Raw genomic sequence first — 24,310 nt, 5'->3', positions numbered from 1 at the left:
ACTCAAAATTAACTCCGAAGTATATAAATATAGGATTTCTTTCTCTCAACGCGTTTCATTATATCCTCAGGAGAGTAAGATACAAATCCAAAGGAAGTATTCAGTGTCCTTAAAACGGGACCGGCATATCAGCCAAAAGGTCCAGACACAAATTCACGGAAATATTAAGTGTCCCTCATAGGACCGGCAAATCAGCCACAGGGTCCCGACACATGGCATGAACTAGTATAGCAGCACTAGTTCATGCCATGTCTATGTCTATGTCTATGCTAAGAATTTACATCCCTGTATATAAAAAAAAAAATGAACTTCTGATCACTATATATATATTAAAAATAAATTAGTGAAGGATGTTGTACATAGTATGTTAAAAACTGATTTTTTTTCCCCTCCTATATGACTGTAAAAAAGGTCAGGTTGTTCCAAAAAGTCCAAAATATGTAACAAATGCGGCAAATGTTCCATGTTCTGCCCTGAGTCGCTGAACGGACATTCTTTACCCACGTATGGATTTTTTTTTTATTTTTCGGATAGTGCAGCATTGTACGAATGGGTCCAAAAGCGCAGACTCATATTTATTTGCTATATTGTGGCGCCATCGAGTGGTGGATCATTAACATTTTCACTGCATGAAACTGAAGGTCATGAAGTAGAGGGATAATACACACAGTGATGTCACAGTACAGGGATAATACACACAGGGATGTCACAGTACAGGGATAATACACACAGGGATGTCACAGTACAGGGATAATACACACAGTGATGTCACAGTACAGGGATAATACACACAGGGATGTCACAGTACAGGGATAATACACACAGGGATGTCACAGTACAGGGATAATACACACAGTGATGTCACAGTACAGGGATAATACACACAGTGATGTCACAGTACAGGGATAATACACACAGTGATGTCACAGTACAGGGATAATACACACAGGGATGTCACAGTACAGGGATAATACACACAGGGATGTCACAGTACAGGGATAATACACACAGTGATGTCACAATACAGGGATAATACACACAGTGATGTCACAGTACAGGGATAATGTACACAGTGATGTCACAGTACAGGGATAATACACACAGTGATGTCACAGTACAGGGATAATACACACAGGGATGTCACAGTACAGGGATAATACACACAGTGATGTCACAGTACAGGGGTAATACACACAGTGATGTCACAGTACAGGGATAATACACACAGTGATGTCACAGTACAGAGATAATGTACACAGTGATGTCACAGTACAGGGATAATACACACAGTGATGTCACAGTACAGGGATAATACACACAGTGATGTCACAGTACAGGGATAATGCACACAGCGATGTCACAGTACAGGGATAATACACACAGTGATGTCACAGTACAGGGATAATACACACAGTGATGTCACAGTACAGGGATAATACACATAGTGATGTCACAGTACAGGGGTAATACACAGAGTGATGTGACAGTACAGGGATAATATACACAGTGATGTCACAGTACAGGGATAATACACACAGCGATGTCACAGTACAGGGATAATACACAGAGTGATGTCACAGTACAGGGATAATACACACAGTGATGTCACAGTACAGGGATAATACACACAGTGATGTCACAGTACAGGGGTAATACACACAGTGATGTCACAGTGCAGGGATAATACACACAGTGATGTCACAGTACAGGGATAACACACACAGTGATGTCACAGTACAGGGATAATACACATAGTGATGTCACAGTACAGGGGTAATACACAGAGTGATGTGACAGTACAGGGATAATATACACAGTGATGTCACAGTACAGGGATAATACACAGAGTGATGTCACAGTACAGGGATAATACACATAGTGATGTCACAGTACAGGGATAATACACACAGTGATGTCACAGTACAGGGATAACACACACAGTGATGTCACAGTACAGGGATAATACACACAGTGATGTCACAGTACAGGGATAATACACACAGTGATGTCACAGTACAGGGATAATACACATAGTGATGTCACAGTACAGGGATAATACACACAGTGATGTCACAGTATAGGGATAACACACACAGTGATGTCACAGTACAGGGATAATACACATAGTGATGTCACAGTACAGGGATAATACACACAGTGATGTCACAGTACAGGGATAATACACACAGTGATGTCACAGTACAGGGATAATACACACAGTGATGTCACAGTACAGAGATAATACACACAGCGATGTCACAGTACAGGGATAATACACACAGCGATGTCACTGTACAGGGGTAATACACACAGTGATGTCACAGTACAGGGGTAATACACACAGTGATGTCACAGTACAGAGATAATACACACAGTGATGTCACAGTACAGGGATAATACACACAGCGATGTCACTGTACAGGGATAATACACACAGTGATGTCACAGTACAGAGATAATACACACAGTGATGTCACAGTACAGGGATAATACACACAGTGATGTCACAGTACAGGGATAATACACACAGCGATGTCACTGTACAGGGATAATACACACAGTGATGTCACAGTACAGGGATAATACACACAGTGATGTCACAGTACAGAGATAATACACACAGTGATGTCACAGTACAGGGATAATACACACAGCGATGTCACAGTACAGGGATAATACCCACAGTGATGTCACAGTACAGGGATAATACACACAGTGATGTCACAGTACAGGGATAATACACACAGTGATGTCACAGTACAGGGATAATACACACAGCGATGTCACTGTGCAGGGATAATACACACAGCGATGTCACTGTACAGGGATAATACACACAGCGATGTCACTGTACAGGGATAATACACACAGTGATGTCACTGTACAGGGATAATACACACAGTGATGTCACAGTACAGGAATAATACACACAGTGATGTCACAGTACAGGGATAATACACACAGTGATGTCACAGTACAGGGATAATACACACAGTGATGTTACAGTACAGGGATAATACACACAGTGATGTCACAGTACAGGGATAATACACAGTGATGTCACAGTACAGGGATAATACACACAGTGATGTCACAGTACAGGGATAATACACACAGTGATGTCACAGTCACATGCTACAGAAATATAGGTTATCTTGGACTCTTGGCTGTGTGTGACGCACCACTGGTCTGTCCGAATCCACCTTTGCCTCAAGGCTGTTCCCCCAAGTCCAATACACTACTGCTGCATTACAGCTTTGTAAATCCCATAATACCCTCACTCACCTGCTTCAGAAAATACTGCTGCCACTGTAGGTTCCTGATAATCTCTTGCTCCCTGATTCTTAACACACACCCACCCACGGTTGCTAGCCACCACTCTGCTTGATGCACCACTGGTCTGTCCGAATCCACCTTCGATTCAAGGCTGTTCCCCAGAGTCCATTACACTACTGCTGCATTACAGCTGTTAAACTGCTAGAGTACCCCTACTTGCCTGCTTCAGTGAACTGCAACCACTGTAGGTTCCTGGTAGCTTCTTGCTCATTGATTCATCACACACACCCACCCACGGTTGCTAGCTACCATCCTACTTAACACACCCCTGGTCTATCCGAATCCACCTTCACTTCAAGGCTGTTCCCCAGAGTCCAGTACACAACTGTTGTATTACAGCTATTTAAGTCTCATAGTACCCGGAATCGCCTGCATCAGAGGAAGACTGCCACCACTCTAGGTTCCTGGTAGCCTCTTGCTCCCTGATCCTTCTCCTCACACACACCCACGGTTCTTATTCTTTCTTGATTGCTCACTCACGACATCCTAACTGACTTTGAAGCAAGAACTGACTCCCCATGGTCTCTATCACTCCTCTCTCTCCTGGCTAACTAGGTATTAACCCTGTTCTTTCCAAACAAGATTCTATATAAGGCAAAGTTCACACTTCCATTGTTTTGCATCAGTCACAATCAGTTTTGTGACTGATGCGTTGCAGATTGTGGTACAACTGATGGGACGGATCCGTTAAAACAACGGATTCGTTACCTGGCAAAGGGGAGAGAGATCCCCCATCATGACCGCACACACCGGCACTTCCGCCCCCATCATCATCGCACACACACCGGCACTACCGTACCCATCATCATCGCACACACACCAGCAATATCGCCCCCATCATCACCGCACACACACCAGCACTATTGCCCACATCATCACCGCACACACACTGGCACTACCTCCCCCATCACCACCGCACACACACCGGCACTACCTGTTACGAATCGGCGCCGCCATAGCCGCAAGCAGCCTGCTGCGGTTCCTGTTGTGCCCAGGCAGCAGCTGCCGTTTTTGGCCGTGTCTCGGGTCGTCCAGCTGGCTGCTTCCTCCTCCACGTCTAAGTGTGGAGAGGCGGCTAGTGCGCATGCGCGCACCGATTTACCCCAGCCAGAGCCTAAGTCCAGTGTTTTGCCTAGTGAGCATGCTCAGCCTGATAGTGCCGTTTCTGAGGCTAAGTCCTCAGTTCAGGCTACTGAGCATGCTCCTACACTTAGTGCGAAAAGCCTCTTTGCACAGCTACTTGGACATCGTGCCATGTCTAAGTTCTGTGTTGTGCCTACTGAGCATGCTCAGGCAGATAGTCTGATTTCTGAGACTGTTGTTCAGGCTACTGAGCATGTACAGGCACTTAGTGCATCAGAGGCTAGGTCCGTTAAGGACCTCACTGGGCATGTCCGTGAGGTGGCAGGCCCTGATAGGCTGACACACATCAGGTGTCCTGATGATGTGGCCACTCCGGACTGACTCACGGAGGCCCGCCCCTATGACACGGCACCTCACCATTGGTCGTCAGACGATGACTGGTGAGGTGTTTGGGGTGTGGCTGCCATGAGGTCATCAGTGACGTGGCTGTTCCGGATAGGCCACTGGTGATGTCGTTGATGACATGGCACCCCGCTATTGGCTCCAGGCTATTGTGGTCCACTTTGGGTTTGGGGCGGACCGTAAGGTGATAAAAGGGGCTGGAGACAACATGGAGGCGCGCAGTCTTCTCATATGCTTGTTGTGAGCACACCTCCATGTATAGAGCCCATTGCGGCATAAGCCTTTGTTTGGAAGCGGTAGGTAGGGTTAGGCGTCCGGTGCTTGTCACGCCAAGACACCCGTGGCTCAGCACGTTAGGGTTAGACGCCGCGCTTCCACCTCCTACTGTTTTATCCTGCTAGTGCAGCCCAGTGGAGTTAACTGGGCTGCGGCTGCTGCACCACCTGTCCAGTTGTGCCTCCAACGCACACAGACAGCGTACCCCAGGACCCCTGTGGCATTAACAGGGAGTTCCTGGGCTGGGTGTGTGGACCCTCTTCCCCTCGTATCGGCTTCCTAGTCAACGCTACCAGTGTGACCACCTGGCCTGACGTGTCCTGTACACACGTGGCTAGTTGAGAGCCCTGGTGGCCAGAAACGCTAATTAGGGGACCGCTCAGTCTGACGTGTCATACACACGTGGCCGACGGGGCGCTTTCACGGCGGCTTTCCGGTCAACGCTACCTGGTCACCACCCGGCCTGATGTGTTCCCTGCACACATGGTCGGCGCCATAGGTACACTGAAACGCTAACTGGGTTGTCGTCCGGTCTGACGTGTCTCTACACACATGACCGGTTCCCAGGTCTCCTGGGTTATCTCAGAGCCACCCAGCTCTGTATTTTCTGCCTAACCTTCGGGTTGCCAGCAGCTCCATTGTCATCTGGAGGACAGTAAGCCCCAACTGGCGATTGGGATATTTACCACCTTATCCTGATCTGCCAGTCCCCCCGTAACACTACCGCTCCTACCATCACCGCAAACACAGCGGCACTACCGCCCCCATCATCACCGCATACACTGGCACTACCACCCCCATCATCACCGCACACACACAGGCACTACCGCCACCATCACGACAGCACACACACCGGCACCACCTGAGTGACGTCACCGCTGACAGTGCGACTCACTTCAGTTGCTCCGTGGAGCTAACAGCGATCGGCGGTGTTCTACGGCCGCTCCTGTCAGTTGCCGATGTAGCAGAGCTGAAAGCGTCATGGGACCTGTGTGGATTACGCCGGACCTGGGGGGGGTATTTGGGGCTTAATAAAGTGTTGAAAGAGGGTGTTTTTTGTCTTTTATTTCAAATAATAGATTTTTAGGTGTTTGTGTTTATTTACTTTCACTACAGTTTAGTGATTGGGGGTGTGGAGACACGTGGGTCAGTGGGTGCTCTCATCTGCTGGCCCGGCCGCCTTTAGAAAGACAGCATGGCCCAGGGCTCACCCCAATTGAACGCCCGACCTCCTTAACCGTGGGCGGAACACTACTCAGACAACACAGAGTGAGGGAATCACTATATTAAGGGCGGCTTTGTACGTTGCGACATCGGTGGGGTCAAATCGAAAGTGACGCACATCCGGCGTCACTTTCGACATCGTACTGTGTAAATGCTAGATGATACGATGAACGAGCGCAAAAACGTCGTTATCGTATCATCGTTGCATTCACCGACATTTCCATAATGCCGGTGCCGCGACAGGTACGATGTTATTCCTCGTTCCTGTGGCAGCACACATTGCTGTGTATGAAGCCGCAGGAGCGAGTAACATCTCCTTACCTGCCACCGGCGGCTATGCGGAAGGACCGAGGTGGGCGGGATGTTTACATCCTGCTCATCTTTGCCCCTCCGCCGCTATTGGCCGCCTACCGTGTGACGTCGCTATGACGCTGCACGACCCGCCCCCTTAGGAAGGAAGCGGGTCGCCGGCCAGAGCAACGGTCGCAGGGCAGGTGAGTGCATGTGAAGCTGGCGTAGCGATAATTTTCGCTACGCCAGCTATCACACGATATCGTACCTGCGACGGGGGCGGGGACTATCGCGTGCGACATCGCAGCATCGGCTTGCGATGTCGCAACGTGCAAATCCCACCTAAGACTTTATTGGATCCCCAAAAAATTAACGGCATATGGCACATAACCAGCAAAATCACAGAATGTAACCGGCAACAGTTTCTCACCCTTCAGCTGGCTCACCAGAGATTTAGAATGTCCGTGCCTCAGATCTTCCAGGGCTACTTACTCCAAACCAGCAGCACCCCGCTTTCAGCGGGCACCCACCGAGAATGGAATAACGCCAGATTTAGGAAGCTGGCTGAGGTCCGCAAAGTCTGTAGTCAGATGACTGGATTGTCCCAAGCTGGATTCCTTCCTTAGGTAGTTCTTGATATCAAAGCCGAATCCTTGCATTCAATGCTGAAGGCCATGTAGTATTATAATCCAGGTTCAGTTATGGCTAGCCAATCGGATCCACAGGTCCTAGATTGGCAGCATGTAGCAAGAGTATTGTAAAAACAATGAGGAACTTATCCCCCGTCTATAAACAAACTATCTTCATGTCTGGCTGAATTTTAAGAAATTTAACCCCTGCTGGGCACTGACAGAGTCCATGTCGTCACAGGGGGTGTCTCATACACACCTGCCATGATTAACCTAAGACTTAGTGGCAGCTTTGGGCTGCCATTAACTCCTTATTACCCCGATTGCCACCGCATCAGGGCAATTCTGGATGAGCCAGGTAGAGTCCCGGGACTGTCGCATCTAATGGATGAGGCAATTCCAGGCGGCTGCTGGCTGATATTTTTAGGCTGGGGGGCTCATCATAACGTGGGGCTCCCAATCCTGAAAATACTAGCCCTCAGCCGTGTGGCTTTACCTTGGCTGGTATCAAAATTGGGGGGACTGCACACTGTTTTTTTTTAATTATTTATTTTACTGCAAAATATAGACCCGCCCACCGGCAGCTGTGATTGGTTGCAGTGAGACAGCTGTCACTCAGCGTGGAGGCTCGTTTAACTGCAACCAATCATAGGTGCCAGTGGGCGGGGGAAGCAGTGAATACGAGATGGAATAATGAGCGACCGGCTTTTTCAAAACCAGGAGAAGCCGCCGGAGCAGTGTGACAGCCGTGCAGTGCCGCACCGGTGATCGGTGAGTATGAGAGAGAGGGAGAGACTGACCGAGAGAGAGAGACCGACATCGACAGAGGGAGAGAGAGAGAGAATTTTGTACTAACCCGAAAGGAATTTCCACTTCTGAGCATGCTCTGTTGCTAAAAACGGATCCGTCGCCGGAATCAGTCATTTAACGGATTCCGACAGATTCCAGCCCCCATAGGCTTCCATTATAAAAAAAACTGAAGCTCTGCAGGATTTAGTTGTATCTCAAAATGACGGATTGTGACTGATGGAAAACAATGGTGAACTTACAAAACCACCTGAGCTCCACCAGAATCTCACCAATAGATGGCAGTATTGCATAGATTTTTTTTACTATTTCATGTTTTTTGCTCTTTCCATTTCCATATATTTCTGTTGGACTACAACTTATAAAGGGCATCACCTACGGACGTCAGCTGGTGCCCCAAGACTCTTCTTTTTGGTTCCACTCCAATATCACTAGATAGAATCTTTGTGTTTTTTCTGTTTCAAGTTTTCAAAACCAACTGGTAGGAAAAAAAAAGTACAGTAAAGTCCCGATAGAAAATTCTGCAAACTAAATACTGTCCAATCAAAATGCCTGAAACACTTCAGGAAATTTCAAAATACTTCAAAAACTCTTCAAAACTTCTCCAAAATCTCTCCAAAGATAGAGCGTTTCCTTAAGTGTTTTCCAGTTGAAAACTTGTCAATTTTGAAAGCCTAAAAAAAAACTTTGCATACATAGCCTAAATCCGTTTCTTCTACTCCAGCGTCGCTGCTCCTTGCTCCTTTCTTTGGAAAATCCTATAAGTTAGGTGGTACTGCAAATAATAAAGAGCAGCGCTGTCTGGGTTCTGGTTAAAACTGTTTTCCCTCTGTGAAGGTCAGGGTGTGTGGCAGACACTGGGGGAATCATACTGTGTGTGGGGGACACTGGAGGCATCATACTGTGTGTGGGGGACAATAGGGGCATCATAATGTGTGTGGAGAACACAGGGCACCATACTGTGTGTGGGGGACACTGGTGGCATCATACTATGTGTGTGTGAGACACTGGGGGCATCATAATGTGTGTGAGGGGCACTGGGGCATCATACTGTGGCTGGGGGGACACTGGGGGCATCATACTATGTGTGGGGGACACTAAGGGCATCATACTATGTGTGGGGGACACTGCGGGCATCATACTGTGTGTGGGGGATACTAGATGCATCATACTCTGTGTGGGAGAAACTGGTGGCATCATAATGTGTGTGGGGGACACTAAGGGCATCATACTATGTGTGTGGGACACTGTGGACATCATTCTGTGTGTGGGGACAATAAGGGCGTCACACTCTGTGAAGAACACTGGGGGCGTCATACTGTATATTGGGACACTGGAGGCACCATACTGTGTGTGAGGGGACAATAGGGGCATCATACTGTGTGTGGGGGACAATGGGGTCATCACACTGTTTGTGAAGAACACTGAGGGCATCATACTGTATGTTGGGGACACTGGAGGCATCATACTGTGTGTGGGGGACACTTGGGGCATCATACTGTGTGTGTTTGGACAATGGGGGCGTCACACTGTTTGTGAAGAACACTGGGGGTGTCATACTGTATTTTGGGGTCACTGGAGGCATCATACTGTGTGTGTGGGACACTGGGGAAATCATACTTTATGTGGGTCACACTAAGGGCACAGGGGCATCATACTGTGTGTGTGTGTGTGTGTGTGTGTGACACTGGGGTCATCATACTGTGTGTGAGGGACACTGAGGGAATCATACTGTTTGTTGGGGAAACTGGATGCATCATACTGTGTGTAGGGGACACTGGGGCATCATAATGTGTGTGTAGGACACTAGGGGCATCAAACTGTGTATAGGGGACACTCGGGGAATCAAACTGTGTGTGGGGCACCGAAGGTATCATACTGTGTGTGGGGGACACTTGGGGCATCATACTGTGTGTGAGGGACAATAGAGGCATCATAATGTGTGTGGAGAACACAGGGCATCATACTGTGTGTGGGGGACACTGGAGGCATCATAGTGTGTGTGTGTGTCTGTGTGTGTGTGTGTGTGTGTGTGTGAGGGACACTGGGGCATCATACTGTGGCTGGAGGACACTGGTGGCATCATACTATGCGTATGGGACACTGCGGGCATCATACTGTGTGTGGGGGACAATGGGGGCATCACACTGTTTGTGAAGAACACACTGGGGGTGTCATACTGTATGTTGGGGTCACTGGAGGCATCAGACTGTCTGTGGGGACACTGGGGAAATCATACTGTGTGTAGGGGACACTGGGGCATCATAATGTGTGTGTGGGACACTAGGGGCATCAAAGTGTGTATGGGGGACACTCGGGGAATGAAACTGTGTGTGTGGGGCACTGCCAGTATCATACTTTGTGTGTGGGGGAATCAGGAGAAATCATAATGTGTAATCTTTGGGAAGCTATACTACTTGGAAGCAATGAAAAGGGTATTTAAGTGTGTGGGAACATTAAGGGGTTCACTGGGGGCATTATTTTTGTGTCCGTACAAAAAAAAGGAACTGGGCAAGGCTATTCGTGCAGCTTAGCTGTTATAAAAAAAGGTTTGCTGCTGCACACTACTGTCACTTGTCCTTCTGTCATGTTTTTCTGAGTGGGGAAATATGGAGCTTCAGCTCAGGTTTCCATTGCCCTAGCTAAACACACACTGATTGTCAGCTCGGTCCATTCCCCATCCCCTGCATGCAACCGCCGCCTGAGGAGGCGCCGGTGGGGCGATGCAGGCCGTGTTCCCGGGGAAGCATCATAAATTTAGCTCCCGGTTTCGGGCCTGCATTCTTAGCAATGCCCCCTCCACTGCTCTAGAAGCCGCTCCCTCTAGTGGGCCGTCTCTCCCCTCCATGCTGCCAGAGAACACTGGACGCCATTACATGTGGGGAGCAGACACGGGTTAGATCGCCTCCTTGGCTCTGCAACTCTGCAGCACTACATACCGCTCTGTTCAGCGGTATATCGCTGTCTTTCTAGCGGTGTGTGCCTGCTGGCTGGCGGTGTATATCAGCTTTTAGCGGTATATACTGACTGTGTCTGCAGGTATATACCGACTGTTTGGCAGTGTGTGCCACTTTACTATTGGTATATACCAGCTCTGTATAGCAGTCTCTTTCTAATACTGCTAGTAGCTCCTCGCCCACAGTAGTGTAATACTGCTAAAGGCTCACAGTATAATTGTACGTTTGTTGCTGACATGCGTAAAAAACGCAAGGGTGATAAAGCTTCCCAGGCATCCTCTATGGACCTGTACTATGCTTGTACCACCTGTGAAAGCTCGTTTCCCAATGGTCAAAGCTATCCACTCTGCCGGGGCTGCAATGCCCCTACTACAATGTCACAACATGTGTTGCCGGACCAGGGGGTCGTGCAGTCTGTGGGTTCGGCCCCGGCCACCATTCAGGCAGCACCCCTGTCTGATGAGGCTATCCCTGCATGGGCTCTTCTGATGTCTAAAAGGTTAGATGACCTGGCCGCTCAGATATCCCAGCCTTCCACAGGCTCCCACAGCTTCCCCCCGGCTCAGCTCCCTCAGAGGAGCCCGCCTTCGTCTGGTGTATCATCCCCAGTACGTAAAAAGGCTGTCTCCAAAAGGCGCCATTGCGACCGCTCCGCCTCGTCTGACTCACACGATGGTCAGTCTGACTCAGGCTCCGTGACCTTTAGTAGTCACGATTCCCGAGACTCTGATTCAGATGTCCCTTCTGAGTCTAGGCATATGGAAGACACTTTAATAGCGGCTGTCAATCACTCTCTGTCGATTTCTGATCAGCCCTCGGACCCGACTTCTCAGTCGGCAATCAAGCGAGCCAAGAAGCCTCCTAAGTCCTTTGCCCAGGATCCGATTTTTCATCAAATCATATCTAAACGGTGGGATCACCCTGACAGGAGGTTTAATAAAAAATCCTCCTCTTCATTCGCTTATCCCTTTCCTCCGGAAATGGTTAATCCCTGGTCGGTACCCCCCGTTGTGGATCCGCCAGTATCCAGACTGGCTAAACACACGGTTATGTCTGTTTCAGACAACGCGTCTCTCAAGGACTCGTCCGACCGCGCAGTTGAGACTGTGGTCAAATCTATTTTCCAGGCTTCGGGCTCCTCTCTGCGCCCCCTGTTTGCCATGACATGGGTGGCAAGAGCTATGAACGTGTGGAGTAGGAACCTGCTCAAGTTGCTTCGCCCTTGCAATATTCCTCCAGAGGCTCTTGAGATTCTTGATTTGTTCTCTCTTGCCTCTAATTATTTTCTTCACGGCTCCCTAGATGCAGCTAGCTGGTCAGCTCTAACGGCAGCCAATGCTGTCTTCGCCCGCAGGGTTCTGTGGCTAAAAATATGGAATGCGGACAGTGCCTCCAAGAAGTCCCTGTCCACACTTCCCTTCCAGGGTCTTCGTCTGTTTGGTGCATCCCTGGACAAACTCGTATCTGAGGCGACGGGTGGTAAAAGTACCATTCTACCACAAAAGCGGCCTGTAGCCAGAAATTTCAAAAAATCTTCTTGGCGCAGGCAGTCCTTTCGGCCTGCCCCCCAAAAACCATCGGCACAAGGACCGTCCCAACGTTCAGATCGAGGATCCGGTCCCTCAAGGGGCTCTTCTTGGCATTCCCACTCCAAGCAACCTAAACCCAAAGGACCTCGCTCTGTACAGGCCCCCTCAGCATGACGCCAGGTATCCCGCAGATCCGACTCCTGTGGGAGGGCGGCTTCTGCTTTTTTGGGATATCTGGCTAGACCACACTCATGATGCTTGGGTTCGAGAAATCGTCACCTCAGGTTACAAGATCGATTTCCATTCCCTGCCGGCCAACAGGTTTCTGCATTCTCGTCTTCCAAAATCCAAAACGCAAAGCCAGGCCTTATTTCAGGCCATAGCCTCTTTACAGAAAGCAAACGTTATCATTCCAGTACCCCTGGAACAGCGCGGCAAAGGTTTCTATTCAAATTTTTTTGTCGTTCCCAAAAAAGATGGCTCTGTCCGCCCTATCTTGGACCTCAAACGGCTGAACAAATTCATACGGATTCGAACTTTCCGAATGGAATCATTGAGAGCAGTACTAGCCGCCATGGAACCAGGAGAATTCCTAGCTTCCATAGACGTTCAAGATGCTTATTTACACATTCCCATATGTGTCTCTCATCAACGGTTCCTTCGCTTTGCCGTAGGACACCTTCATTTCCAATTCAGGGCTCTCCCCTTTGGGCTGGCCACTGCGCCTCGGGTCTTCACAAAGGTCATGGCGGCCGTCATGTCCATTTTACACCCCAGAGGCATCCTGGTCGTTCCCTATTTGGACGACCTTCTTGTCAAAGGGAGCTCTCTTCACGTTTGCTCAGAAAACGTGCAGATTTGCCTAGACACGCTGTCAAGGCTAGGGTGGCTTATCAACTTCAACAAGTCATCCCTCATTCCTCATTAGCGCATCACCTTTCTAGGTATGCTGATAGACACGGCTCAGTCACGGGTTTTTCTTCCAGAGGACAAGAGATCTTCCCTGATCCGGGCCGCCCAATCCCTCCGCTCTCGCCGTCAGACATCCCTTCGGAATGGAATGAGAGTGTTAGGCAAGATGGTGGCGGTCATAGAAGCCGTGTCCTTTGCCCAATTCCATATGCGCCCTCTACAACTGGATCTTCTATCCTCCTGGGACAAGAATCCAGCTTCCCTGGACCGGTCAGTCCGCCTATCTCGGTCTGCGCTCAGCTCCCTCGTCTGGTGGACTCAAGCCTCATCCCTATCTCAAGGGAAGTCCTTCCGCCCGGTCCACTGGCAGGTAGTCACATCGGAAGCCAGCCTGATAGGCTGGGGGGCGGTGTTTCTCCACCACACTGTTCAGGGATGCTGGTCTCCTTCCGAGCGCTCTCTGCACATCCATGTTCTGGAGATCAAAGCCATATTTTTGGCCCTTCAGAATTTCAACCCTTACTATTGGGCCTCCCTGTTCGGATCCAGTCAGACAATGCCACGGCCGTGGCTTACATCAACCGTCAGGGAGGAACTCGCAGCAAGGCAGCGATGAAGGAAGTATCCAGGATTCTTCTTTGGGCAGAGAAGCAAATCCCCATTATTTCAGCTGTCCATATCCCAGGGGTAGACAACTGGGCCGCAGACTTTCTCAGCAGGCAAGGTCTAGCGGCAGGGGAATGGTCCCTCCACGACGAAGTGTTCCATCAGATCACTCTTCGTTGGGGACTCCCGGATGTGGACCTCATGGCGTCTCAAATGAATGCCAAAATACGTCCCTTCATATCTCGGTCGAGAGACCCGCTAGCGCTCGGCTCCGACGCCCTAGTCTTTCCATGGTCGCAGTTTCGCCTGCCCTACATCTTCCCTCTGTTTCCTCTCATTCCGAGAGTAATCAAGAAAATCAAAGCGGAGGGAATCCTGGTGATCCTCGTGGCCCCGGACTGGCCCAGGAGAGCCTGGTATCCAGAGCTCCTCCAACTTCTCAGCGACACTCCCTGGCATCTTCCCGACCGCCCGGATCTTCTGTTGCAAGGTCCAATATTCCACCAGAATACAGCACAGCTGCATTTGACGGCGTGGCGCTTGAATCCCTGATTCTAGCCAAATCGGGTCTTTCTTCCAGGGTAGTTCATACCATGCTTAATGCTCGGAAGCCTTCCTCCGCCAGCATTTACCACAGGACCTGGAAGACCTATCTTTCCTGGTGTGACTGTCATAATCGGTGGCCCCTGACCTTTTCAATCCCTAATGTTCTTGCTTTTCTGCAAGACGGTCTGGACTCGGGTCTTGCTCTCAGTACCCTTAAAGGACAAGTTTCTGCCTTGTCGATTTTTTTCCAGAAGCAGCTGGCTTCCCGCCCTCAGGTCCATACCTTTCTTCAAGGAGTACCGCATTTGGTCGCTCCTTATCGCCACCCCTTAGATCCCTGGGATCTGAATCTGGTTCTGGGAGTCCTTCAACTTCCTCCTTTCGAACCTCTGAGAGAAATCTCTCTTCAACGATTGTCTTGGAAAGTTGCCTTTTTAGTCGCTATTACCTGTATCAGGCGAGTGTCCGAACTGGCAGCTCTTTCCTGTCGCTCACCTTACCTGATATTCCATCATGATAAGGTGGTCCTTCGGCCTTCCCCCGCCTTCCTTCCGAAGGTCGTATCCTCTTTCCACCTGAACAAAGACATTGTGTTGCCGTCATTCTGCCCGGCCCCGGTCCACTCCTTTGACAAAGCCCTTCACACTCTCGATCTTGTCAGGGCTCTGCGGATCTGCATCTCCAGAACAGCGCCGTTGCGCAAGTCCGATGCCCTCTTCGTCCTCCCAGTAGGACACAAAAAGCGCAACCCGGCGTCTAAATCCACGATTTCTCGATGGATCAGGACTGCCATCTGTGAGGCATACAAAGCACGAGGTGCCGTTCCCCCTCAATCTGTGCGGGCCTACTCTACACGAGCAGTGGGTGCCTCCTGGGCTATCCACCATCAGGCTTCGGCGGCCCAACTTTGCAAGGCCGCTACCTGGTCCAGTGTGCACACGTTCACAAAATTCTACAGAGTGCATACGCATGCATCCGCGGATGCTGCTCTTGGAAGACAAGTCCTTCAGGCGGCAGTGGCCCATTTATAAGTGGCCACTGCTCGGTTCTTGACAGTGTTGATATGTGTTCACTGCAGTTGCAGTTGTTAGTCAGCTCTTAGTCTGATGTTATACACTGTTAATAGTTCAGTTCCCACCCAGGGACTGCTTTGGGACGTCCCACTGTCTGTGTCCCCCAATGAAAAGACGAGAAAGGAAAGGACATTTTTGTGTACTCACCGTAAAATGTCTTTCTTGGAGCCTTTCATTGGGGGACACAGCTCCCGCCCTTGTGGTTTTGGTTGTCTTTTTCCTACTGCTTTTACAACAAACTGAGCTATTTCCCGTCTAGCTGGGGTATATGCTGTGGGAGGAGGAGCTAACACTTTTTTAAACCTAGTGTCACGCCTCCCCTGGAGACAACATATAACCCACTGTCTGTGTCCCCCAATGAAAGGCTCCAAGAAAGACATTTTACGGTGAGTACACAAAAATGTCCTTATCTGTATACCTATGTATATCACCATTCCATTATTAAATAGCACTCTCTTATTTTCTTATAAAGTATAATGCCATCCCTTATTAGATAATTTCCTCTCTATGTATTTCTCCATTCCTTATGACAGTGTTCCCTCTGCTTATGTATTGCACCATCCCTCACTATATTCTATCTTATGTATTAATTCATCCTCTATTATATAGTGGCCTTTCTTGTTTTGTATTTTTTCCATCCTTTATTACATCGTGGCCTCTCTTGTTATATACACTGTGTGCAGAATTATAGGCAAATGAGTATTTTGATCACGTGATGCTTTTTATACATGTTGTCCTACTCCAGGCTGTATAGGCTGAGAGCCAACTACCAATGAAGTAAATCAGGTGATGTGCATCTCTGTGATGAGGAGGGGTGCGGTGTAATGACATCAACACCCTATATAAGGGGTGCTTAATTATTAAGCAACTTCCTTTCATTTGGCAAAATGGGTCAGAAGAGAGATTTGACGGGCTCTGAAAAGTCCACAATTGTGAGAGGTCTTGCAGAGGGATGAAGCAGACTTGAAATTGCCAAACTTTTGCAGCGTGATCACCGAACAATCAAGCGTTTCATGGCAAAAAGCCAACAGGGGCGCAAGAAGCGTGCTGGGCAAAAAAGGCGCAAAATAACTGCCCATGAATTGAGGAAAATCAAGCGTGAATCTGCCAAGATGCCATTTGCCCCCAGTTTGGCCATATTTCATAGCTGCAACGTTACTGGAGTATCAAAAAGCACAAGGTGTGCCATACTCAGGAACATGGCCAAGGTAAGGAAGGCGGAAAAACCACCACCTCTGACCAAGAAACATAAGATAAAACGTCAAGACTGGGCCAAGAAATATCTTAAGACTGATTTTTCAAAGGTTTTATGGACTGATGAAATGAGAGTGACTCTTGATGGGCAGATGCATGGGCCAGAGGCTGGATCAGTAAAGGGCAGAGCGCTCCACTCCGACTCAGATGCCAGCAAGGTGGAGGTGGGGACTGGTGTGGGCTGGGATCATCAAAGATCAACTTGTGGGATCTTTTCAGGTTGAGGATGGAGTGAAGCTCAACTCCCAGACCTACTGCCAGTTTCTGGAAGACAACTTCTTCAAGCAGTGGTACAGGAAGAAGTCGGTATCGTTCAAGACAAACATGATTTTCATGCAGGACAATGCTCCATCACATGCATCCAACTACTCCACAGCGTGGCTGGCCAGTAAAGGTCTGAAAGATGAAAAATAATGACATGGCCCCCTTGTTCACGTGATCTGAACCCCATAGAGAACCTGTGGTCCCTCATAAAATGTGAGATCTACAGGGAGGGAAAAACAGTCCATCTCTCGGAGCAGTGTCTGGAGGCTGTGGTGGCTGCTGCACGCAATGTGGATCGTAAACAGATCAAGCAATGACAGAATCTATGGATGGTCGGCTGTTGAGTGTCATCAGAAAGAAAGGGGGCTATATTGGGAACTAATTTTTGGGGGGTTTTGTTTTTGCATGTCAGAAATGTTTATTTCTAAATGTTGTGCAGTTATATTGGTTTACCTGGTGAAAATAAACAAGTGAGATGGGAATAGATTAAGTTGCCTAATAATTCTGCACAGTAATAGTTACCTGCACAAACAGATCTCCTCCTAAGATAGCCAAATCTAAAAAACCCCACTCCAACTGCCAAAAATATTAAGCTTTGATATTTGAGTCTTTTGGGCTGATTGAGAACATAGTTGTTGATCAATAATAAAAAAATCCACTAAAATACAACTTTCCTAATAATTCTGCACACGGTGTACATACACACACACACACACACATACATATACACATACATATACACACACACACACATACATATACACATACATACACACACACACACATACATACACACATACATACACACACACACACATACATATACACACACACACACACACACACACACATACATATACACATACATACACACACACACACACACACATACATATACTCAGCTTTATATAATAGATATTCCCCATAGACATCTAATGTTTAATAATAAACAATTTATACAATAAATAATATATATTATCTACCAAGCAAAAGATTTACTATTTACAAACAATGAGAAAACCTGTTTATATAAATCTTTTCCAGCCACAGATTTCTATACATTTATATTATAAGAAAACAGACAGGATATTATTATTCCACATTCTCTGCCCCATTCATCGGTTGCAGCAAACATGGCGGCCGGCTGCTGTGATGTCACAATGCTCGGGGTTCTCCATGATGATGTCATAATGGAATGGAATGCCGGCGGGTATAGAAGCCCCCGCACAGGGACATCACTGCCATTTCTTGAGTTGATGCTTTTGCTGACACTTCACTTTGGTTCTGGAAGAGTGATCTAGTTTGTGCTCCACATCTAGTGTTTACTTCCTATTACTTGTTATTGATCTTTGATCAGGGCACAATAATACCGGTGCCCGGAGAGCTCAGTTCTCCAAATTCTATCAGCTCCAGGTACCTAAGACATGAGTGCCCGGGAGCTGCGTCAGCTGATCGCTGACAATGAAGCATGGCTGCGCCGACCACAAAATCGAGGTAAGTGAAATATTGGGGGACGATAGACAATATTCACACCCTATAGGGCAGGGGGCTCAAACTCGGCTGGGTATAAGGGCCACACAGAAAAAAACAATTGGGGGCCGCACTCTTTTCAGGACAAAGTGACATTTTTATTGGTACCATATTTTTTCTATACAGCTTTGGATCAACATTTTTGAACTTTTTTTAGTTTATTAGAACAATGTACAGCTCTTTGTTTACATTTTTTTTTTAAAAAAAAGATATATATATATACACACACACATTTTTGCTGGTAAAAAAAATAAAAATCATGCTTTTATATATATATATTTGATCCCCTTTTCGTAAGTAATACAATTTTACAATTGGCACCATATAGTAATTTCTGCCAACATATTGTAGTAGTGTTCCAATCCTGGTCCTCATCCTGTAGTAATGTCACTATCCTGCTCCCTATTCTGTAGTAATGTGCCCATCCTGGTCCCCATCCTGAAGTAATGTGCCCCCTCCTTGTGCCCATTTTGTAGTAATGTGCCCATGCAGGTCCTCTTCTTGTAGTAATGTCCCCTTTACTGGACCTCTTCTTGTAGCAATGTCCCATCCTGGTCCTCTGTTTTCAATTCTACACAAACACCCCAAAACTTTCTTCTTACCACCTGTCCTCCGGTCCCTCGGCATCCTCTTTCCTGCTTCATGTGGCCTGCAGGCATATGGACGTGGTAATGTTCGCAGCCATTGTCAACGCTTCATCTGAAATTCAGATGAACGTTCTGCCGGCGCTGCACAAGTCAAGTTCTCGCTGCACAACTATTCCAATAGCAGCCGCTGGCCAATGAGAGGCAAGCAACTGAGATCAAATGGGTCAGTTGTTTGCCTCTGATTGGCCGGTGGCTGCCATTGAGTTGTACAGAGAGAGCTCGACTTCACACCTCCAGAAAAATGTTCATCTGAAATAAAGCGCTGACGGCTGCGGCCCCTGCTGCGATCGTTACTGGGTCCACGTGCCTGTGGGCCGCAAGAAGCAGCCTGAGGGGCCGCATGGAGCCCGCAGCCGCATGTTTGAGACCTCTGCTTTAGGGCATTCCTGGGAGGAGATATCATGGGGTATGATGGGCCACATTTTAGGACAGACACTGCAGGTAAACTAAAGTCCAAAATAAGGCAATTTTTTCTAGTGTTCTCCTCTCCCTAAACACCACAGCAGCAGATGGGCCGATCCCTATAGGCCAAAAGTGTTTAACAAAATTGGAAATAATCATGATAATTTATCATTTCTTTATAGGTCAGGCCATAACTGTCCATAGGTTGAGGTCTCAAGAAAGACATCAGAGAAGACCTCCCAATAGACGTCAGAGAGACAGCAATGCTGTCACTGAGAGGAGAGGGAGACCTGCCAGAGATCCTCTACACCGTAGGGGACAAGAGGGCAGGGAAAGAAGCCGCTCTCCTCTAAGACCAGCCTCTGCCGGGCCCTCCAGCACAACAGCGGAGGGCAGCAGGGGCAGGAGCAGAGAAAGAAGCCGCTCTCCTCCTAGACCAGCCCCTGCCGGGCCCTCCAGCTCAATAGCGGAGGGCAGCAGGGACAGGAGCAGAGAAAGAAGCTGCTCTCCTCCTAGACCAGCCCCTGCCGGGCCCTCCAGCTCAACAGCGGAGGGCAGCAGAGAAAGAAGCCGCTCTCCTCCAAGACCAGCCCCTGCCGGGCCCTCCAGCTCAACAGCAGAGGGCAGCAGGGGCAGGAGCAGAGATAGAAGCCGCTCTCCTCTAAGACCAGCCCCTGCCAGGCCCTCCAGCTCAACAGCGGAGGGCAGCAGGGGCAGGAGCAGAGATAGAAGCCGCTCTCCTCTAAGACCAGCCCCTGCGGGGCCATCACCATCCATCCACGCACCTATTCAACCGCAGGCAGAGCCTGTGATCCCACCACCACTGCCACAGGTGCAGCCACCTGTACAAAATGTACCTGTGCCGAGGAGAAGGCGTGGTAGGATTAGCTGGAGAACTCGCCAAATTGAGAGACTCCCAACAAGGAATGTAACCTCACAGGAGGAGGGCGAGAGATGTCCCATATGTATGGAGGACTATCAGATTGGAGAGCAGCTCACAGTCGTCCCGTGCAACCACTTCTTCCATCCGGGTTGCATTTCTGACTGGCTGCGCTCCAGCCCTCACTGCCCCCTGTGCCGTAACCACTGCTTCAGACGCGCACCACAATGACATCTTAAGATGTCCATGGTGCGGGCAGTGGAGGAGACCATCTTGAATTCCAGCCCAGGTAAGGACCCTGCATTCATTACAACTAATTTGAAGGCTGTAAAAAAATAAATAAATCATCTTTAACTTCTTGCTGTTCTGTTCTCTAGTTACCATCAGCTTTGGTCAATATAAAACATGAAGGGCTAAACCCAGGACGTCCCCCAAACACCGGACGGTAAGTCACCCCTCACTCCTCTGTCCAGTGATATGTACATTACATGTAACAGAGAAATAATCGCTGCTTTCTCCTCTTTGTAGAAGGAAAGTCAAAAAAGTTTGGAAAACAAAGAATAATTAGATCAGAACAACCTGTACTTCATGTAAGTAAATATTAGGATTCAACTTCTTTTAGTCTCCAGCTCATTTTACTAGGAATTTATTTATATGATAAAATAAGGGGCGGAACGATCATGGTCGGGACCTCTGCGGGGCCTGGGGGGGGTACAGGGTGCTATATAATAGAAGAATAGGGGCAAAGATACAAGCATGGGATAGGAAAGCTGGTTACTGAGTGAAAGAAGTGCTTTCCCTCATCACCCAGCTTTCCCATGCTCTGCTATACATCTTTCTCTCAGCACCCAGCTTTTCCATGCTCTGCTATACATTTTTATTTCCTCACCCAGCTTTGCCATGCTCTGCTATACATCTTTCTCTCAGCACCCACCTTTCTCATGTTCTGATATCATGGGAAAGCTGGGTGCTGAAAGATATATAGCAGAGGATAGGAAAGCTGGGTGGTGGGAGAAAAATGTATAGCAAAGCATGGGAAAGCTGGATTCTGAGAAAAAGATATAAAGCAGAGCATTTGGAAAGCTGGGTGCTGAGGGAAAGATATATAGCAGAGAATTAGGAAAGCTGGTGTACCGCCCCGTGCTTGGCTGCAGCCGAGCCGCTCGGATTCGGGCTCGTCGGTGGGTGGCTCGAACGCCTCCGGACCCGGGGTCACTTCGCTCTGAAAGGGTGCTGGCGCTACTTAGGGGGTAGGTAGGTAGATGTACGGCCGGAGCCGTGTTTGAGTTTGTGACGCCACCCACGGGATGTGGTGAAGGTGTAGACACCACCGCTGCAGTTACGGGGCACCCAGGGGAGATGGTTATGCAGCAAGATGTTAACCCCTCCGTGGGCAGGGATGATGGCCCTGGGACCCATTGGGGAGAGTAGCTGAGCGGTGCAGGGCGGTGCGCGGCCAGATGGCACGGTTGTACTCACTGTTATTGACACACACAAGTCTCTGGTGTGCGTCTGGTCCCCCACCCGGTTCGGTGGTCTTGGCCTTTCTCCTGCACCGTGTTGTGTATGTGTAGACTGCCTGTGCTTCAGCAATGAGAGTCCGCTCCCCGGCCTTGTATATGTCGGAGGAGCCCGTTTGCCTGAAGACGCTGGCCCGTGGGATCTCTCTGCCTATTCGGTGGCTTTCTATCCCCCTCGGTGGGCTGTTGCCTTCAGTCGGGACTTGGGTGGGAAAGGACCTAAGGTCCAGACCGCAATCAGTTTATTAACTCAGTCCAGTGGATTCTGGACCTTGTTTCAGGGTCTGAGTACCCCCCTTTGTGCTCCGGTTTCCGAGTCGGTTCCTCGGGTCGGTACCGACGGGCCACTACCCTGTCCCGGTCCACCACGGTTCCACTGAGCCGTCTTCCCGGCTCCTGCAGGCTAGGCCACCATCTGCCTCCTAGCCAAAGGTGCATGGGCTCCAACCCAGGCACCTGTCAGACTCCTTCACTCCTCACTCCACTGTCAACTGACTACTCACTACTGACTACTGACTACTCTTTTCCTGCCACAGGCCCTCTGGACTCCTCGGTGGTTGTGGCCAACCGCCTGGCTCCGCCCCCTGGTGTGTTCATCAAGCTCTGCGGGAGGTGACTAGGGTTTTTGGTTTGGCTGGTGTTACCTAGTGAGGGACTGGTGTTGTGCGGGGTGCTATCTGTGACTACCTTGCTAGTCCAGGGCGTCACGCTGGGTGCTGAGGGAAAGATGTATAGCAAAGCATGGAAGAGCCAGGTGCTGAGGGAAAGCGGTAAAGCAGAGCATGGGAAACCTGGAGGGGGGGTGAGGTCCAAATATTACGGCGGGGCCCATCGAACTCTAGTTACACCACTGGATATAATGATTTGTCATTTTCTCTTCACAGAAATCTGCATTATTTTAAAGGCTGGAAAAAAATCATCTTTATTTTCCAGTTGTTCTGGTCTCTTTGGTCACTTCTCACCAAGCATGAAGGACCATGAACGTGGACACCCCAAAACAGCGGATGGTGAGTTCCCCTCATTTCCTCTTCTCTCTCTGCCCCATGATCTGTAGATTACATATAATATAATACTTATTGTTGTTTTTTTTCCTTTTTACAGACAGAAGCTCCAAGTCTATAAACCATTGAGGGATTGGATCAGAGCGACCTGCGCTTCATGTAAGTAGAGATTAGAATCTGCTTCTTTTCTTCAGCTCCTTTGTATTTCCTTCAGGAATCTGTTGATGGGATGTAATATCTTCTCGTCTTCTCTTTCCAGAAATCTACACAAGTTCCAGGTCATTTCCATCAAGATCCACAGATTCTCATCGGCTCCATGGAGACAGATCCATCATCTGCAGAGATCCTGAGATCAGCTGCAGCTCCAGACGATGTTCTCACATATTCCACATACGGGCGGCACGGTGGCTCAGTGGTTAGCACTGCAGTCTTGTGGTGGCTCAGTGGTTAGCACTGCAGTCTTGCAGCACTGGGGTCCAAATCCCACCAAGGACACCATCTGCAAGGAGTTTGTATGTTCTCCCCGTGTTTGCGTGGGTTTCCTCCGGGTTCTCCGGTTTCCTCCCACACTCCAAAGACATTCTGATAAGGAATTTACACAAAATATTGAGAAAAATAAATCATATTAACCGTGTCTATGTCTGGTTGTGACTTTACTGTATAGAATTATGTTACATAATGATAAGTGACTGGAGGGAGTATTCGGGAGTAGGGATGAGCGGACCCCTGGATGTTCGGGTTCACTGGGTTCTGCCAAACTGTAGTTAAATGTTCAGCTGAACTTGACCCCGGACCTCAAACTCCATAGAAGTCAATAGGTGCAGAACCTGTCTAGGGTGGTCAGGGACCCCAGGGGCCAGCGGTAGGCTCCGGGGTCCCTCACCCTAGATACAGGATTTCCTTTCGCTTGGTACTATCTAATATATAAAGCTGAATGTGTGTAAAGGCTACTTTACATGCTGCGACATCGCTAGCGATCTCATTAGCGATGTCAAATTCTAGATCGCAAGTGCGATCTTTTGAGATCGCACATGCGTAAAATTACCTATGTGCGATCTCGAAAGATTGCACTTGCGCTCTAGAATTTCACATCGCTAATGAGATCGCTAGCGATGTCGCAACATGTAAAGTAGCCTTTAGT

At 48.7% G+C, this 24,310-nt stretch overlaps 1 long non-coding RNA gene across 2 annotated transcripts; it reads left to right on the top strand.

The window, feature by feature from the left end:
* Positions 1-20,046: 20,046 nt before the first annotated feature.
* LOC142250681 (uncharacterized) lies at positions 20,047-23,776 on the top strand. 2 transcript variants are annotated; one of them, XR_012725252.1, is made up of 6 exons: positions 20,047-20,937; positions 21,026-21,093; positions 21,177-21,238; positions 23,053-23,175; positions 23,274-23,328; positions 23,429-23,776. It is a non-coding gene; the product is annotated as an uncharacterized LOC142250681 (long non-coding RNA). The 2 variants fall into 2 exon arrangements; XR_012725251.1 differs by having other exon boundaries at positions 23,270-23,328.
* Positions 23,777-24,310: the final 534 nt, after the last annotated feature.

This window comes from Anomaloglossus baeobatrachus, chromosome 9 (assembly GCF_048569485.1).
Source record: "Anomaloglossus baeobatrachus isolate aAnoBae1 chromosome 9, aAnoBae1.hap1, whole genome shotgun sequence".
Lineage (NCBI taxonomy): Eukaryota > Metazoa > Chordata > Amphibia > Anura > Aromobatidae > Anomaloglossus > Anomaloglossus baeobatrachus.
Note: the sequence above shows the minus strand (reverse complement) of the source record. Positions and strands in the feature narration are given on the sequence as shown.